The sequence below is a fragment of the Dipodomys ordii genome, unplaced genomic scaffold, assembly GCF_000151885.1.
Source record: "Dipodomys ordii isolate 6190 unplaced genomic scaffold, Dord_2.0 Scaffold80, whole genome shotgun sequence".
Lineage (NCBI taxonomy): Eukaryota > Metazoa > Chordata > Mammalia > Rodentia > Heteromyidae > Dipodomys > Dipodomys ordii.
In genome coordinates, this window is record NW_012267296.1 from 10017861 (window position 1) to 10038778 (window position 20918).

Here is a 20918-nt window from a genome sequence, read left to right on the forward strand (position 1 = left end):
CAACTCCTCTTGCTTATGGGGGCTGTTTGCTTGGTAGATTTTATTCCAGCCTTTTACTTTCAGAATAATTACAGTTTTATGGGTAAGGTGTGTCTCTTGAAGGCAGCAGATAGAAGGATCTTGCTTTTTAATCCAACTAGAGAATCTATGTCATTTAATTGGAGAGTTAAGTCCATTAACATTGAAAGTTAGTACTGAGAAGTGTTTGGTAGTTCCAGCCATGTTATCTACCTTCTTGGGGGCTGTGCCAACTGGGTTCTTCCTATGATTCTTGGATTCTCTGTTTGGGGGCTGTTTTCTGGCCTTTATCGTGCTCTTGTTGATTTTCTTTCTCTTTCTTTCTTTCTTTTGGGGGGGGGTCCAGTTATGGGGCCTGAACTTTGGGCCTGGGCACTGTCCCTCAGCTCTTCAGCTCAAGGCTAGTGCTCTACCACTTGAGCCACAGTACCACTTCTGGCTTTTTTCTTTTTGCTAATGTGGTGTTGAGGAATCGAACCCAGGGCCTCATGCATGCAAGGCAAGCGCTCTACCACTGAGCCACCTTCCCAGCCCCTCTCTTGTTGATTTTCTATGTACAGGACATTTGTAACTATCTTTTGTAAGGCTGGTTTAGTGGAGATCTATTGTTTCTTTTTTTTTTTTTTTTGCTGTGGAAGGTTTTTTTTTTGACCTTCCAATATGAAAGAGAGTTGTTTGTCAATAGGCATGGCATACATCATTCCAGGATCTTCTTGCTTTCATTGTCTCTGCTGAGAAATCTGAATTTATTCTGATTGGTTCCCTTTTTAGGCGATTGATCTTTTCTCCATGATAGCTTTAAGGATCCTTTCCTTTGTCTCAATTGATCCTGTGTAGATTACAATGTTATGGTGGGATGTCCTGTTCTGGTCTGGTCTATTTGGGGTTCTAAAAGCTTCCTGTGAATGGGCCTATCTTTTTGCATGTTTGGGAAGTTCTCTGCTAGGATCCTGTTAAATAAATTTCCTAGACCTTTAACTTCTGTCTTTTGGCCCTACTCTACATCCATTAGCCTTGTTAGGCCTTCTGGTGGTGTCTTCTAAATGTTGAATAGATCTATCATACTGCTTGGATTTGGCTTAAGTTGTTCTTTCTCTATAATATCTAGGCTGTCTTTATTCTCAGAGATTCGATCTTCTGCATGGTTTAACCTATTGTCAAGACTTTCTGCTTTGTTCTTTATTTCCTTTCATTCTAATTAGTCACATTTGATGGCTTCAGATTCTTTGTTGGAGCTTTGTTTTAGATCTTGTCTGGACTTATTTACCTCCTTAATTGTTTTCCAGTGTTCATTCTCAAATGCCTTAGTTGATTGGTAATAGTATCCTTGGACTCTCTTTCCTTCTGTTGGGCTTCTTTCAGCATTCCCTTTGTGGTCTCCATGGATTCCTCCAGCTTTCTGTTTGTAGATTTCATGAATGCCTCTATTGATCTTTGTTTATTCTCATCCTGCTCACACATTTCCTCTATTAATCTTTGCTTAGCTTCCTCATGCTCATGAAATCCCTGTACTAATCTTTGGTTAGCCTCATCATTCTCATGGATTTCCCTATCATGCTCACATAGAGTCCTTTGCAGGCTTTCAGTCTTTTCATTCACCATGTTTACCAATAGTCCTAAACCTTATCTTAATAAAATTATCATTACTTGTTTCCTGACACTCGAGATCACTCAAAGTTGAAGCCTTCCTTATCATTTTAGATTCAAAAAATAGTTGTGTCAACTGTGATGCTTGTGTCTAGGTATGCATTATACATATCAGTCTTCACCAATTGGTTAGGTATTTTGTGACAATGTTAAAACTCTGTTTGAGCTCACTCTCCCATAATGGGGCTTGTACAAGGTATTCACCCTTTCTATATTATATTATATATATGATATATTATATTATATTCTTTTTTCTATGTACTCATGACATGGAACCTTACTGTTGACATTGAACTCAGAGCTTTTTCTTGCTTAGCTTTCCCCTCATAGGATGGTACTCTACCATTTGAGCCACATCTCCAATTTCAGCTTTTTGCTAGTTATTTCGATAAGTGTCTCAAACTTCTTTCCCTGAGGTGGCTTCAAGCAATTCTCATATCTCACTTTTCTGAATAGCTAGGATTACAGGTGTGAACCAGTAGCTCTCAGTACAGCTTGCATTTCAGCTTGACTAAAGTGCATCACTGTTGCTTTACCAGTATCCTCAGATCCCAAATAATTAAGATTACAGTTGTGATATAGTAAGAACCAGCTTTTTTAACTGAACATACCTCCTGCTTAATTTTTATTTTTGCTGGTTATTTTGAGATACTGTGTCAAAGTTTTCTGTTCAGGAATGATCCTCCAGAAGTCAACCTCCTGAGTAGTTAGAGTAGTAGGCATGAGCCATAAGCACACAATTTATATTAGCCATTTTGCAAACACAGTACTTTATTACAAGTATTGTCATTATTCAGTGTAAGAGGATCACTAAATATTGCTTCAGTGTTCCATTTTCCTACCTGTTCTCATTTCCTCTAAACTTCTAGTAATAACCTCTTTAATACATTGAGAATGCTTTTTTAGATTATACATATAACTGAGAACATATGTGGTTTCATTTTTCTTTCTGTACTTACTTCACTTACACTTTCATTCATGTTATCACTAATGACAGAATTTTCTTTTTACTGCTAGAAAGCATTATATAATGTACATAAACCACATTTTCTTTATCCATTCATCTGTTTAAGGACATTCACATAGCTTCCATCTCTCACCTCTTGTGAACAATGCAGATATGTGCATGGGAGTTTAAGTATTTGACATTGATTTCAAATTCCTTGAATATATATTTGAAAAATTTGACTTCTGAGTTGTATGAAAAATTTAGTTTTACTTCTTTTGAGGAATTTCCATAACATTTTCCAAAGGGAAGGGATAATTTCTATTTCAAATAACAATGTGAAGGTCTTCCGATTTCTTCATATCCTTGTTCAAACTTCCCATTTTTTATTTTGATAACAGCCATTCTAACAGTTTATAGCTGATAGCTTATTTTGGTTTTAATTTTTCTTTCTTTGACATTTAAAAATAATAAATATTTTTCATACATCTCTCCTTTTGAGAAATATTTGTTCATATCCGTTGTCCAGTATTTAATTGGATTTCTTTCCTGCCATTGACCTGAATTCCTGTAGAGCATCATGACCTTATGTGTTGTCCAATTTATATGGAACATCACAGATTCTCTTAGGTTATTGTATACTTTACTATATAGAATTATTTTACTATGATGGATTTCAGTTTGTTAACATTCTGTGCTTATGATTTACATTTGGAGTTGCTTATTCGTATATGCTTAAAATTATCTCCATTATATACAAGCATTTTCTATTTGGGTTTATCAAATGTCCATCTATAGAGCTATTATTAACTTATAAGTTACATGTAAAATTCTATTTCATTAAAATTTTAAGGTTAATCAGTTAGTAGTCATTCTCCATAGTTCTTTTCTGCATTTTACACTTAAAAATTCAACCCAAATTAATGTCTAAAAACAATTACAGTTATAAAAATTAAAACTTATCTTGTATATAAACATGTATTTTAATTGTAGTTGGCTTTCTTGTGTAATATAATTAAGAATGGGGCTATGTTTTACAAAGTGCCTAATGATGTCTCTTAAAATATTTATTGACTAGCTTGTGATTGATTAAATACAGATAACAATAATTTACTTCATATTTTTATAATCCAAAAAGAGCATGATGATGTATACCTGTAATCTTAGTATTCAGAAAGTTAGAGAGTTCAAAGTCAGTATAGACAACTTAGTGAGAATCTGTCTCCAAAAAAACCCAAAATAAAAGCAAAAGGAAATTTGAAAATATTTATAATAAAGAATAATTGGGGACATCAGTGTACTTAACCTGCATGATAAACTATCAATGCACAAAATTTTATGTTCATATGTACTTAGAACAAGAAAGCAAATAAAAATAGGTCATTTTATAAAAGAGTGCAATATTATAATTTTTGAATAACATAAATGAATGTGGATACCATTATGTTAAAGGAAATAACTCAGGCACAGAAATGAAAGTACTATGGGATTTCACTCTCATGTGAAATGTGAAATATGAAAAGGTTGACTTCATGGTGGTGACCAGAGACAAAGAGAATGGGAGAATGGGAAGTGTTGAGCAACAGGAACTAGTTACAGTAAGATGGGAAAAGTAAATTCTGATGTATAACTTGAATAGTGTGAATATAAATAACAATATTATACCATTCATTTTAAAAACCTCAAATTGATGTATCATTACATGTTATGATACATTAATATGTGAGAACTTTGCGTTACTCCATATCCATTAAAATAACTATCATTAACAGAAAATTACATATAACCACTTATAATAATTTTATGAGAACACTTAAAATCACTTTTACTACTTTTACAGAACATTATAAATTATAATTATATAGAAATATAATATATTATATATAAAATATATAATTATAACCTTCTGAGTACTGAGATTACAGGTATACATCATCATGACCTTTTCTGAATTATAAAAATGTCAAGTAAATTATAGTTATCTGTATTTAAAACACCAATCAATCACAAGCTAGTCAATAAATATTTTAAGAGACATATTAGGCACTTTGTAAAACATAGCCCCACTCTTAATTATGCTACACAAGAAAGCCAACTATACATAAAATGCATGTTTACATGCAAGAAAAGTTTTAATTTTTATAACTGTAATTGTTTTTAGACATTAATTTGGGTTAAATTTTTAAGTGTAAAATGCAGAAAGAACTAAGAAGATGAATGACTACTAAATTTGATTAACTATATATATATATATATATATATATATATATAGTTACTCAATAGATCATGTTACACGATGATTTCTTGAATTTACTTCAACTTTTTTGCCTGACATATTCTCTATTACTTTTGCCACCAAGTATTAGTGAACCATATTTTTCTCTCTATTGTTATGAGTTTGACATTTTAAGATGGTGTAAAAGAGTGAGATCATACAATATTTGCCATTTATTTAATTTTAAATAATGGCTTTCAGATTAATTTATGCTTTCCAAATGACAACATTTCATGATGGAAGCACTGAGTCTGATCAAAGTACATTGTATGCATATATGGATATGTCAACATGAAACCTATTTGTACAACGAATTGATGCTAATGAAAATGTAAATCTTATTCATCTGTTTTTGCTTTAGTTGCCTATGCTTTTGGTTATCTTAAATAGTTGCCTGAAATGATGTAGACATTTTGTTGTAGTTTTTCTGATAATAGTTTTAGTTTTCTTCCTTACATTGAGATCATTTTTTGTGGTATTGAGGTTTGAACTGAACACTTTGTGTTTGGTAGACATTATTCTAAATTTGAGCCATTCTACCAGTCATTTTTTCAGATAAGCTCTCATACTTTTTTCTGGGATTGACCTTGGACCATGACTGTCCTACCTTCTACTCTCACATAGTGGGGATCACAGGCACATCCATAGACAATTTCTTTAATGAGATGGATCTTTTGAACTTTTGCCTGGGATGGTCTGTAATGCAACTGGTCTTACATTTAGGTCTTTAATCCATTGTGAGTTGATGTTTGCAAAGATTCTAATTTCATTCTTGTTCCTGAGGTTATTCAGCTGTCATTTATCTATTTATTGAAAGACTATTTTCTTACTTGTGTTCTTACAAACTTTGTCAAAAAATCACTTTAATACAAATAAATGTCCTTATGTATGTAAGCTTTTTATTCTGTTTAATTAGTACATGTATCCATTTTTATGTTAGTAATTTACTGTTTTGCTTATTATAGATTTGTTGCATATTTTGAAATGAGGCAATGCAATCCAGCTTTGTTACTTTAGTTCAAGATTGCTTTGACTTTATGGATCTTTTATGATTGTTTTTAAAATACTAGGTCTGTTGAAAAGTTTTTATGAAGTCAAATAACTTTTTTGGTAAATCTTGTTTGTACTTAGTATTTAGGTTAGTATTTAACCTAAATTTTTCTAGTATTTAAATACTTTTAAAAATATTTATCTGTCTCATTTACTTTTCATGTGGAGACATAAGGACCAACTTATTTTTTAAAAGATTTTTAAACATTACATTGCATATATTTTATCATGTGCAATATATTAGTTCAAAGTTGATATATTGTGTATGTTTAAATCTAGTTATTTTTACTTCACATTATTATTGCTTTTAGTAGAAATGTAAGCTAGCAGGCTACTCCCATTATAAAAAGCAATATTAGACTTTAAACAATTAAAAGATAGTCACTTTATAATCCAGCAATCTATATATGAGAAATATACATGCACACATACATGAACATATATAAGCACATGCATTATGCACATATATGCACTCATAAATATATATACATGCTTATATATAAGAATATATTTATGTATAAATACATACATTTATATGTATATACATATGCATATATACATATAAATATATATATATACATATAATTATATATTTGAGCATGGAGTAACATAGCTGATCATGGTTAAAGAATTAAGTGGAAGGAGAGTGGGTGGAAATAAGGGGAGAAAGTACCAGAGTTCCAAAGCTCTTGCAAGAGTATGACCTAACTTCTATCAGGCCAATTCCAAAGGCATTCAGTAAGTCAAAGAGATATCTGTACTCTCATGTCATATGTAGGTAAATTCCTAATAGCTAAGATATATGTAGGTACACTGGAGGGATGCATAAAGAAAATATAGCATCTTCAAACAATGCAATGTAATTCCTCTATAAAAGAAAGATATCTCTACATATGTGACATCATGGAGTAACTTGGAGGCTGTTATTTCAAGGTAAATAAGCCAGGCACAGAAAAAACATGTTTACTGGTCTTACTTACATCTGGAATGTAATAAAGTTGGCTTCATAGAGAATATAATGGATTTTATATGTATACTTTACTCTTAGATTTTTCGTTACATTCTGCAATGAATGTTATTAAAATATTTTGCTCTTCACTAGTTTATTTTCATTTTTCTAATTTTTCACATTTACTATTTGATTCCTTTTCTTAAAGATTTTCAAGTTAAATAAGGAAAATATTAAAAAGTCTGTGAACTTTTCTCTGAGTTCAGCTTCAATAACACCACATATTTCTTTTCAGAAGAGAACTTGTGAAGATAAAATACCAAGCAGCAAAATGCTGCAAATGCCATCTCTTCAACTTTTTTTGTGTCAGTCGTGGGGCTTGAACTCAGGACTGGCACTGTTCTTAAGCTGTTTTGTTCAAGAACAGTGCTTTACCACTTGATCCACAGCTTCACTTCTGACTGTTTGGTGGTGAATTAGAGATAATAGTCTCAGTCAGGGACATTACTGTTTGGTCTGTGTTTGAACTGAAATTCTCAGATCTCCGCCTCCTGAGTAGGTGTGAGCCACTAGCCTTGTGCTAACTCTTAATTAAAAATGTTTATATACTAGGCATAATGGCATAGGCTTGTAATCTCAGCAATTTGGAGGCTGAGGCAGGAGGGTAGTCAATGTAAGTACAGCCTAAGCTACATGGAGATGTGTTGCTTGTGTCTGAGGAAAATATTTCACTTTATGAAGATTTGTTATAATTCATAGTACCTTTTTAATAATCCATAACTTTTAAATATAAAATATACATACATAGCTAGGGGTTGGAAATATATTGTACAATTCAAAATAATTTATAGCAGATTATTGTTTAAATATATTTAAATTTGTCATTCTATGTCGTTTCTAGAAATATACTGGAATATATAACTTGGATCTTTTCAAAATAGCATCTCTTGAGTCATTTCTTTACATATTCAAGTTTGACACAAGTTTTTAAATATCTCCTGATGCATTTAAAAATAATAAAATATGCCAACTTGGGCTGGGAAAGTAGATCAGGGGTAGAATGCTTACCTTGTATAATGAGGTCCTGGGTTCAATTCCTCAGCACCACATAAGCAGAAAAAGCTGGAAGTGGTGCTGTGGCTCAATTGGTAGAGTGTTAGCCTTGAGCTGAAGAGCTGAGGGACAGCGCTCAGGCCCAGAGTTCAGGTCCCACAACCGAAAAAAAAAAACCCGCTAACTATTAAATAGAGAGTTGAAATCTCTTCTCTAAGTCAGATGCCAGTATTTTACACAATCCCTCCCATTCCTGAACTTAGCTCCCATTTCATTTTACATGGAAGAGTTTACTCCATTAATGACAGAAAGGTTGTATTATGATGTTAAGTGGCAAGGGACATGGGATATTTGCATACTTTTCAAGGTAAAAGCATTTTAACACAAAAAAGTAGCTAAATATTTTAACAGTTCAGAAGAAATAATTGAGAACATTAGAAAGCAAGTCAGAAGTACGTTGAGATTACAAGGTGATTTCTATTTTAAGATATTTTAAAATCATCTGCTTAAAAACTCAGAGCAAGGAAAAGATCAGTTTCTTTCAGATGGACAGGTGTTTCCTGATAACTTCATAGCTGCTTGTACAGAAAAGAAAGTCCTTGTTGTTTTTAGATTACAAGAGCGTTATGATCATAGCTACTACTTCATTGAAACTTTTATTACTGACCACATCAGACATCATGCAAAGTACCTGAATGTGTGAAAAACTTCACACAGGAAACTCTCTTCGGGATTAAAGTTGTAACAAACAGAACTGCTAAGAACAAAAAGATTTCAAAATATTGGATTTCTTAATTGTCAAGGAGCCTCTTTCTCCAGTTGAGTCACCTTCTGAATAAATACATAAAACTGCTTTCTGACTTAAAAGTTATTTACCAGTGTTCACACAGGAAATCTTTTCTGCTTCACACTTTTTGAGTATCATTTGGAAGTCCTTGTAATATTAACCTTAAGTCACATAATATGAATACAATCCTACTCAAATCACAGAATGCTAACTGTAAAGCAGATGATTTTAAATAGCTCAAACTCTTCATCTTTTCAGACTTTAATAAAGCCTCTGAGGCAATGAACTATTCTCATCAAAAAAATAACTCAGAGCTAATGACTGTGCAAGGAATTTCAAGATGAAATTTTAGGCAATTAAATGTCTTAGTTTCCTTTACATCTCTATAGGAAAACACCTGAAAAAACAAAATTAAATTCAGGAAAAATTAAATTAGTGCATCATGGGCCTTTGGTCCTTTGAGCATGTGGTGAGATATTGTACCAAGGTAGAAGAGCATGATAGAAGCAGCATTGTCAAATCATAGTGGCTAGAAAGCAAAGAGGTGGGGGTAAGGGAACAAGGATTAAATCAAGGTTCCTTCAAGAGTATTCTCCCAGTGACATAAGTTCCTCCCACTAGGATTTAATTGCTAAAGTTTCTAACAACTGTCAATATTGTCAGAAAGGTTACTGATCAAGCCTGTAACACTGAGACTTTGGGAAACACTTCAAATCAAAGCTCTAATATTTTCCCCCTAACCACCAAAGTCTCACATCTATTTCATGATACAAATGCATTCAGTCCATCTGTAAGACTCATCCAGGTCTAAAGTCTCTTCTGAGAATATGACACAACTTCTAAGCCACTGTAAATTATTTTGAAGTTGTAAATTTCCAAGATACAGTAGTTCACAGTAAAACTTGCTATTCCAAAAAGGAGATACTGTATAAAAATTAGCAAGGAGGAATCATGTCAAAACAAAACAGAAACTCAGCACAAGAAATATTTAATTCTTTTAGCTTATGTTAGTCATTTGGAGCATCATTCCTGGACCTCCATTTTTGCTGGGCAGGGTGGGGGCAGTATTGGAGGTTGAACTCAGGGCCTAACAGTTGATTTTTCACCTGCCACTCTACCATTTGAGTCATGCCTCTAGCCTTGTTTTTTGCTGGTCAATTGGATTCTTGTGTACTTTTCTTCTTGGCCTGGCTTTGAACACCAATTCTTCAGACATCAGCCTGTAGTAGCTAGGATTACAACCATGATTGATTGAGCAGCTCCTCCTCCCCCTCCCCCTCCCCCTCCCCCTTCCCCTCCCCCTCCTCCTCTTCCTTGTCGTGCAGATCAGGTTACCATCAAATTCACAATCTGCCTGTCTTAGTCTCACAGCTGTTATAATCACAAGAATGTGTCCCCATGATCTGTAGAAATTTGATTTTTTTATATGATATAGTTATGAGTCACTAGGTGAATCAACTTTTTTTTTTTTTGGGGTCCGGTTGTGGGGCCTGAACTCTGGGCCTGGGTGCTGTCCCTCAGCTCTTCAGCTCAAGGCTAGCGCTCTACCACTTGAGCCACAGCGCCACTTCTGGCTTTTTTCTTTTTGCTTATGTGGTGCTGAGGAATCGAATCCAGGGCCTCATGCATATGAGGTAAGCACTCTCCCACTGAGCCACCTTTCCAGTCCATGAATCAACTTTTAAGCTTTCTACCTTCAGTCTGGCAGGAATTTTGGAACTTGTCTTCCTTATAGTAGTTTCTGCAAACACAAGACAATAATTAAAGCCATGACTTTCTTTAATCTTACGGATGGAGTGTTTCTATAGTTACTGATAAAAGCATGAAAATGGAGTCAAATTGCCCACAGGTGAATCCTAGCACAAGATGGAGTAGTTCAACAATGCTCCATAGGAAATGTACTCATGACCTTACTCATGTAACTGTAACCGCTCTGTACTCTATTTTTACAATAAAAAAAAACATTAAAAAAAGATGGAGTAATTCATGCCTCAATTTTCTCATCTCTAAAGAAGTGTTTTTGCTCTATGGAATTCTATGAGGATCTAAGGAATTATACATATGACATTCCATACATGAAAAATATAAGAAATTATATAATTACTAATTTCAATTAACATCATTAAGAGTAAAGTGTATATACTAAATGCAACTTTTCCAATTAGTCATTGGCTTCTGTTTAAAAAAGTGATATACTTTTGCCAGGTGTCAGTGGCTCACATCTGCAATCCTAGCTACTCCAGGAAGCTAAAGTCACAGTTTGAAGCCATCTTGGGCAGCAAAGATCATAAGGCTCTTATCTCCAATTAACCATCAAAAAGCCAGTATTGGAGCTGGGTGTCAGTGGCTCATGCCTATAATCCTAGCTACTCAGAAGGCTGAGATATGAAAATCAAGTTTTCAAGCCAGCCCAGGCAGAAGAGGCTGTGAGATTCTTATCTCCAACCAACTATTCGGAAAAAGCCCTAAGTGATGTTGTGGCTCCAGTGGTAGAGTGCTTGCCTTGAGGAAAGTGAAGTTCAGGAACAGTGCCCACACCCTGAGTTCAAGACCCAAGACCCTCCTCTCCCACAAAAACCTGACAGTGGAGTTGTGGCTCAAGTGGTAGAATGCTAGCATTGTGCACAAAAGCTCAGGGACAGAGCCCAGGCTGAGTTCAAGCCCCAGAATGCTTGTGCTCCCACCTACATGCATCCGTACTTGCACACATGCACACCCGCATACACGCATGCGCACACACACAAACACACACACCTCAGTATATATTTCCAATCTAATCATATTTGGCTACACACAAAAGTTTATCCTTGCTCACAGAATGATTTCAGTCAGTTTTAATAGATGTCAAATCGTTAAGCAAGGATTTTAAAGGATCCTTATATGGTTCCCTTTATCTAATTTCTTCTCCCAGAAATATTTTAGAAAGAGGCTACTCCTTCATTCTAGACCTCATTTATGGCATATTTTGTTCTCCACACTCCAAATTTGCTCTTTAATGTTAGGATTCTTGAAGTCATTGATCATTTTGGGTTTGTTTCCTTCTATATCAAAAGGAAATAATAGTTCACCTTCTTCTCTACCAACATTATTCTCAAGAAGCTATATAGTTTAGAAATGCACACTGATGGGACATTTCTGTCAATAAATAATGAAACCATCTGAGAAGATGGACAAATCTGCTTAAATAGGAAAGAGTTCAATACACAATAGAATATAAAGACAAATTGAAAGAAAATATTTGCAATACATTTGACACACAGTGGAATGGAGTTTTAATACATTACTTATATTCAGTACAGAAAACAATAACTCCCTAGTAGAAAAATAAATGACTAATATCTAAATTAACATTTTCTGTCACTAGTAAAGCATTATTGTTAATCCAGGCAATGCTAGCATATTTAGCTTCTCAAGTTGGCATACATTTCAATAATATTTTATAAAACTTTAGAGTTTTACTACTAAGTAATTTCAAATAATTACTGGAATTTACATCATTTCAAAATCCTTTTCTAATGTTGTTTATTTCCTCAAAATCATTGATTTGCAAAAAATTATTGGAAAACACTGGCCTACACAGAATTCAAACTATTATACTTGTAGGAAAAGCCATTTACAACATCTCAATTTTATTGTTAACCTGATCTTTCAATGAATCGCACATTGTAGTCACTTGTACCAACATCAACAAAAAGTACTTTTACTTTTATTTAGATTTTTCTCCTTGCTTGGGTGTTCCCTACTGTTTTTTGTTTCTATTTTTAAGACTCCTCCAAGTGTGATGTATTTTGTGGTATTGAGATGTCAATAAACATCAGCTCAGGGCTTTTTCTGCCTCTTATGTTCTTAATTACTAAAATCAGAAAAATATGGGACATATTTCAAAGGATTAATATGAATATTTTATAAAGTTAGAATATGTAAGACAATAATCATAGTGCATGGGACATACTAGGATTCCAATAAATTATAATTTCTACAATTTTCATGCATATCCACATAGAGTGAATTAACTTTCCTTTTCTGATGGTATTGTACTTTGTAAATATCTGCATTTATCTCTTATCCAGGTCATTCATTTATTAGTTCAATGAATTTTTGGAAATTATTTAATTATCTTAGCCTCGGTTTTCTTATTTGTAAAACAGTTGTCAATGTACTCATCTCAGTAAATGTGATATATTCTGCAACATAGTTCTCGCACATGCTCATCATAATAAATTATTGCTTATTATTTTTATAGTTTTGCTATTTACATATTTGTTGGTCCATGTTACACCTCTCTGATAAATGATGAGCTTATTTTAAGCTAAAGTAATCATGCTTCTTTGATCTGTGTAATCATGGAATGCAACACAATTCCTGCTGTAATGCAATCACTCAAGTGTTATGATGGTTACTAGTAATTTTTCATGGGTTCCTATCTCATCTTACTAGTTAAATTGTGGCTTCATTAAGGCTGAAACTTGTCAGCCTGTTTTAAAATTTCAACAACTGGCATGGCACTTTGTATATGGAAATCAGTAAATACTGTTCTATTCAAATTTTGATTCATTTTATGTGATTCTTCTATTATATTGCTACAGATAATCAACAGCATTTAACATCACAAAATGAAAGCTTCATAATTTATTGAAGTTGTCGCATTTTATTCTTTCATTTGAAGAAAATCAATTTTTATCACTCATCTTACTCTAATGCTCCTGTATCAGCCCACAGGAGATGGCATTTAAGTATTGTATTTGGAAAAAGAGGAGATTAGTAATTTCTTAATAATCAAGTGGAATCAATACCAATGTCAAATGGATTGAGAGCTGTTATAAGCTTCTAGTTTCCCTTAAAACTCTTTCTTATTTTTCCGTGACATTCTCACTTTCCACACTTTATTTCTCCTCTGGGCTAATAAATGCCTCTTAACATAACTTTTTATGTACATATGATCAAAGTGGTTCCACATGCCATATTTTATTGAGATCAGTACTTATTCTTTTTATACATCAGTTAGGTCTTAGAGTAGAAAATATAGCTATGGACAAGCCTACTGGAATAATATATTTTGATCATCCAAATTTTCCTCCTGGATAAATGCTATAAATGAACAAGCTCGGAAATCATTTTTCTCAGTGGGCAAAAATTACTACCTTTCCATCCATCATAAAGGTTGAAGCCTAGTTTCATAACATGCCTAACCTGTTACAAGTTGTTTGTACTATTGTTGTTTGTAACTATTAACTATTTTGTGTGTGCCAATTCTGGGGCTTGAACTCAGGACTTGTGTGCTGTCTCTGAGTTTTTATTGCTCAAGAATAGTGCTCTGCCCTTCAAGCCATGGCTCTTCTGCTAGCTTTTTGCTGGTTAATTGGAAATAAAAGTCCAACAGAATTTCCTGATTGGGCTGACTTTGAACCATGATCCTCATATCTCAGCCTCTTGAGTTGCTATGATTACAAGTGTGAGCAACTGGTACTCAACACAATGTAATCTTTTATGGGTAGGGATCATGGTACATCAATGTTTTCCCTCCTATTTCTTAGTCATGTATGCAAAAATTAATCAATGTTTCTTGAATTTTGTGTGAGAATGGACTAAGAAACCATAGTCCATTTACTTGTAATTATACATGAGAAGGTCCTTTTTAAAAATAATTTGTATAAATTAATCATTTAAAGTAGTTTCTTTGATATATTCACACCATGCAAACAATGTACTCTGATCAAACCTACCCAATCTGTTATTCTTTCTTAATAACCTTCTTTATTCCTCATTCCATTCAACATTGGTTTCATTGCATTCTTGTTACACACACACACACACACACACACATACACACACACATGTGTGTATATGTATGTCGGGTCTTTGTCCATCCCACGAAAGACGGATAGAGTCCAAGGAAAGGTAAGTGAGGCCGCTAGCCTGTTCTCCAGCCTCCCTTAGCCCACGAGATAATCAGACACAATGGGGAGTCTAGTGAAGCAGGAAAACTCGTTTATTAACACACAGCAAGCACTTTTTAAAGCAAAAAAGGACAGGGTGGCATGGGAGGGGAGGAGGAGGAACCAATCACTGTAAAAGTCACACCCTATCATGCACCTAAGCTTCCATGGGCTGGTTACACACTGAAGGTAAAGCAAATCAGGCTCTGCCCACTCAACTCCCTCTCAGCGCCATCTTTGCTGCCCATGTGCCCTACATATGTGTGTGTGTATGTATATATATATGTGTGTGTGTGTGTGTGTGTGTATAGTTCTATAATATCAGGAACTCTTTATGTGCTAAATTGATATTTACAGTTCATCCATTATTTAATATTTAGTAAATGAATACTATTCTTTCAGTACTATTCTAGACATTTTAAGGAATAAAGAATCTTATAAAATGCATATTATGCATTTTATTGTGATACTTTATTATGCATATGTTATTGTGCAAGTCACTGGTAATGCCAAATTATATCTGAGATCTATACTCCTAGAAAAGAGTGTAACTTAAGAAATATCCCTACTCCTTTTGTTCCAAGAAAGGAGTAGCTACAAAAAACACACCTTTCCCATACATGTAAAATTCACATATGGCCATTGTTCATCTGTGATAATGACCTTCTACATTCCCATTCTTACTCCTTTTGTGATTGGTTTTATCCACACTAACAAACAAGGAAAAAATTTTGTTGATGAAATTTAGGATAAAATATTCCCCTTTACCTAGATCTTTGATCTTCAGTACGTATCTACTCTTGAAAATAGACTGGCCTCAGACTCATTCTCTTCTTGTGTTTTTAAAAATGAAATTAAAAGAATGAAAATAGAAAAGAATATTCTTATTTGAAGATGATATAATCCTAAACATAAAATATTTCCAATATGCTACCAGAACATTTCAGCAAAGTAACAGTACACAAAACTGACATACAGAAATTAATAACTTCTTTATACATAATTAACATTGTGAGAAAGAAGTAGAAAAGCAATCTTATTCCCAATAGCTTCAAAATACCCCCTAAACATCCAGGAATTAGCCTAACCAAGGATATAAAACAAATCTAGCCCTAACACTAATTGAAGAGATTAGAAAATGGAAAGACCCACCCATGTTTATGAATCAGCAGAATTAAATTTGGAAAAAAATGGTTATACTGGAATTAATCCACACATTTAATGTAATACTTCAAACCCTGAAGACATTCTTTACAGAAATAAAGAAAAAAACCTCAAAAACTCCATATGGAAGCACTAAAGATTACAAATATCCAAAAACAATCTGGGCAAAGAGAATAATTCTTTGTCTCATAATATGGAACCTTAAAATTATATCGAAAACTATAGTAGCAAAGACAGCATGGTACTTCAAATAAATATCTAAACCAAAGAAAGAAGATAGAAGACCAAGACATAATCTGTATAGATATAAACATCTTGTTCCTCACAAAAAGGAAAAAAAAAACTACCTCTTCACCAAATAGACCTGGGAAAACTGTATTATCAATAGGTAGAAGGCTGAAACTAGACTTCCATTTCTGTTTCTTGCTCAAGGCTAGAGCACTACCACTTTGAGCTACAATGCCACTTCAGGTTTCCTAGGGATTAATCATAGATAAGAGATTCACACACTTTCTTCTCCGGACTGGCTTTGAATTGGAATCTTCACATCTCAGTCTCTGGTATAGCTTGGATTACAGGCATGAACCACCAGCACCAGGCATACCCTCAGTTTTCTACATGCTGATTCTGTTTTCCCAGACCTGTTTGTGGAAGATGATGTTGTTTCTCAAGGTAAGTTCTTGGCTCCTTTGTAAGACTCTGAAAGATTAACTGAGGCAGAAGATTGTGTAAGAACCTGTGTCTAAAATCCAGCAAAAAGCAAGGGTGGAGTCATGACTCAAGTCACAGATCAAGTCACCAGCTTATTAAACAAGCCAGTGCCAGCCAGCCTCTCTTTAGGATTTTCATGAGGCCTTGCGTTCAAACTCTAGCATTTCCAAAAATTAAAACAAAAACAAATTATTTATCTGTGTTAGTTCAAATCTGAGCATTTCTGTTGAACTTCATATCTGCTTTTGGTACTGACTCTGCAGTATAACCTGAAGTCTGGTATTATAATACTTTTAGCATTACACTTTTTTGCTCAAGATTATTTTTCCTATAATAAGTCTTCTTTATGTTTTCATTTATAATTATGTTTACCATATATAAATATGAAAAATTATATTTCCCAAATATAAAACTTCAATTTTATATTTAAATGAATTATTTTAGGATTTTGATGGGAAATGATTTAAACTCAGTTGTATAGCTAATATTTTGCAATATTTGTAAATCTGTGAAGATATGAGGTCTTTCCATCCTTGCAGGTTATGTACTTTTTTCTTCAAGATTTTGTAGTTTTCACTATGGTGTCTTCTTGATTTATTTGCTAATTTTAACTGTAGATACTTAATTCTTTGTGTTTTATTTTGTTTTGTTTTTGCAGCTATTGTGAATGGAATTATTTTCCTGATTTCTTTCTCAGCCTGTTCATTGTAGAAATTTTTTTAATTTTAATTTTAATTTTTTGTGAACATACTGTACAGAGGGGTTACAATTACATGGGCAAGATAATGAGTACATTTCTTATCAAGCATTGCAGACTCCTCCTTTGTTTACCCTTCACATCCCTTCCCAGCACCCCCCCCCCTGCACCAAAATTGTAAAGTTCATTTTCGACATGACAACTTGTACTTCTCATAGTTGCAACCGGTCCACCTGTATCCTTAACCGACTTGTTTTTCCCCATCTCCTCCACAAATTATACCTACATCAAAAATAGGGAAAGCAGGGGTTATACTGTGGGGGAGGGACATACAAAGCAACAAAGAAATAATCTTATAAATGCGTTAGAAAAAAATGCATGAAAGAAAAAAACATTTAAATACATATCTAAGGGTTCATTTTCCTAACATCACATTATCTGACCTTTTCTGCTTGACTCATACATATACTAGATATTGCAAATAAGGGAAACAATGGGACCTATGTTTCTTTGGGCTTGGCTTACTTCACTTAATAGAATTTTTTCCAAGCCTTTCCATTTCCTAACAAATGGGGAAATGTCATTCTTTCTGATGGAGGCATAGAAATTTTTTTATTTTTGTTAATTCTACCTCCTATTGTTTTGCTAGATGTGTTTATTAGATCTAGGTCTTCCCTTGTATACTCTAGGGATTCTTTTTGTCAGTGGTGGGGCTTGAACTCATTGCCTGAGGTGCTGTCCCTGAGCCTCTTTGTGCTTAAGGCTACCACTCTGCCACTTGAGTGGCAAGCCACTTCCTGTTTTGGAGTGGTTAATTGGAGATGAGAGTCTCATGGGACTTTTCTGACTAGGCTGGCTTCACACCACAATCCTCCTGTCTTAGCATCCTGAGTAGCTAGGATTGCAGGCATGACTACCAGTGCCAACCTCTCTTCAAAGTTTTTAAACTATAGGATCATATTTTCTGAAAGTATGAAAAATCTTACTTCCTTTTTCCCTCTTTGAATCACTTTTCTTTCTGTTGCCTATTACTGTGGCTAGGAATTCCAGTACTGTACTGAATAAGATTGTCTTGTTCTTACCTTTATTTTATTTTTATTTTTTGTCAGTTTTGTTTGTTGTGGGGCTTGAACTTAGGGACTGGGCATTGTCACTGACTCTTTTGCTCAAGGCTAGCACTCTACTCTTTGAGCCACATCACCACTTCTAATTTTCAGGCAGTTAATTAGAGAAAAGAGTCTCACAGACTTTCCAGCCCAGGCTGGCTTTGAAGCATGATCCTCAGATCTCAGCTTCCTGAATAACCAGGATTATAGTCATGAGCCACTGGTGCTCAGTGATAGTTTGTAATTTTGTGTTTGTGTGCCTGCTCTGGGGCTTGAAATCAGGGTCTGGGCACTGTCCCTAAGCTTTCTACTTAAGGCTACTATTTTAGTCATAGCTCACGTTCTGACTTTTTTCTTTGGTCGTTATTTTGAGGTAAGAGCCTCATGGACTTTCATCCTCAGGCTGGCTTCAATCTACCATGTTTAGATCTCTGCTTCCTAAGTAGTTAGGACTTCAGGTGTGAGCCATTGGTCCCCAGCAGACATTTTGTATTTTTGGTAATCACTTTTTGTTTCTGCTCTGATCTTTAATTTTCTTCATACTTCTAATTTTATGTTTAGCTTGTCCTTATTTTTCTAGTTGAATTGAAAAGTTATTTATCTGATATTGTTGTACTTTTTTGATAAAAGTGCTAAAAAAAACTTGTAGCTTAGAATTGCTTTCACTGTACCCCATAGTTTTGGTGTGATTAGTTTTGTTTTCACTTACTTTTAAGAACTTAAATCCTCCTTAAAGTGGAAAAACCTCCCATGCTCCTGGACTGGGAGGACTAATATCATGAAAATGGGAATACTGCTGAAGGCTATGTATAAATACAATGATACCTATCAATATCTTGAACTCATTCTTCAATGAAATAGAAGAAGCAATCAAATATTCATATGGAACAAAAAAAAGAACTTGAGTAGCAAAAACAGTCCTTAGCAGAAAGAAAATTGCTGGAGGACTATCAATACCAAATTTCAAACTCTACTACAAACCCATAGTAATCAAAGCAGCTTGGTACTGGCACAGGAACAGATCCGAGGACCAATGGAATAGGACTGAAGACCCAGAAATGAACCCATAAACCTATAGCCATCTAATCTTCGATAAGGGAGCTAAAAAATAGAATGGAAGAAAGACAGCTTCTTCAGTAAATGGTGCTGGCAAAATTAGTTAAATCCCTGTAGAAAACTAAAGCTAGATCCTTATACATCACCCTGCACCAGAACCAACTCCAAATGGATCAAAGACCTCAAAGTCAAAGCAGACATCTTGAAAACATTACAGGAAGGAATAGGAGAAACTCTAGGGCTCCTTGGCACAAGCCAAAATTTCTTAATAGAGACCCAGAAACACAAAAAATCAGAGAAAGGTTGGATGAATGGGTCTGCATGAAACTGCAGAATTTCTACATGGCAAAGCAAGATCAATAGAAAGCCCATGGATTGGGAGAAGATCTTCACCAGCCATACAACAGACAAGGGTCTCATACCTAAAATATACCTGGAACTCACTTATATTGTGGTTCACTATTTATTTTTAGTTTCCTCTACTTTTCCTGTGTGGTTAAGTGATTAACATTTGAATTCCTTGCTTGCAATTTTCAATTTGTCTATTAGATATTTCAGGAGGCTTACAAAAATAGCTTTCAATACTAAGAAGCAATTTTTAAATGATAGCACCTTAATATGATTATAAGGATGAAATCAAACAGGGAAAAAATAACTAATTAAAAATCTCTTGCTGTATTTCCTTCTTGTCAGAATCATGAATGTTTATTTCATTTTTACGTATTTCTTTACTGCCTAAATGTTACATTGATTGATTTTTTTTCAACTTCACATTGAAGATAGAATGACTTAACCATATGTTTTCAGTATTAGAGAATCACAAATTTGTAGTTATAACTATGATTCCCAGTAACTTTTCACAATTTCCTGTGTCTCAATCTCATGTATTAACATATTATTTCAGTTTAAAGAATTTTCTTTTTCATAAAACAAATCTGGGGGATGTATACTCTAATAGTTCTTGTTTGTCTGGAAAAATTTTAGCTTTCATTTTTTAAAATAAATTTTTTATTGTGAACATACCGTACAGAGGGGTTACAATTACATGAGCAAGGTAATGAGTACATTTCATATCAAGCATTGTTGCCTCCTCCTTTGTTTTTCCCCTACCACCCCTGCCCTCCTCCCATCTACATGACTATACTCCCCCCACCAAAGTTGTAAAGTTCGTTTCTCAACATAGCATCTTGTACATCTCATTGCTGCAATGGGTCCACCTGTATCCCTGTTTTTTCCCTTTCCCTCCACAAATTATATCAACATCAAATACAATGAAAACAGGGGTTATACCGTGGGGGAGGGACATACAAAGCAACAAAAAATCCTTATAAATACGTTAGAAACAATAGCAAGAAAGAAAAAACCACTTGTGTCCTTATCTTGGGGTTCATTTCACCTAACATCATCTTATCTGACCTTTTCTGATTGTCTCAGACATATACTAGTTATTGCAAATAAGGGAAACCATGGGACCTATGTTTCTTTAGGCCTGGCTTACTTCACTTAATAGAATTTTTTTCAAG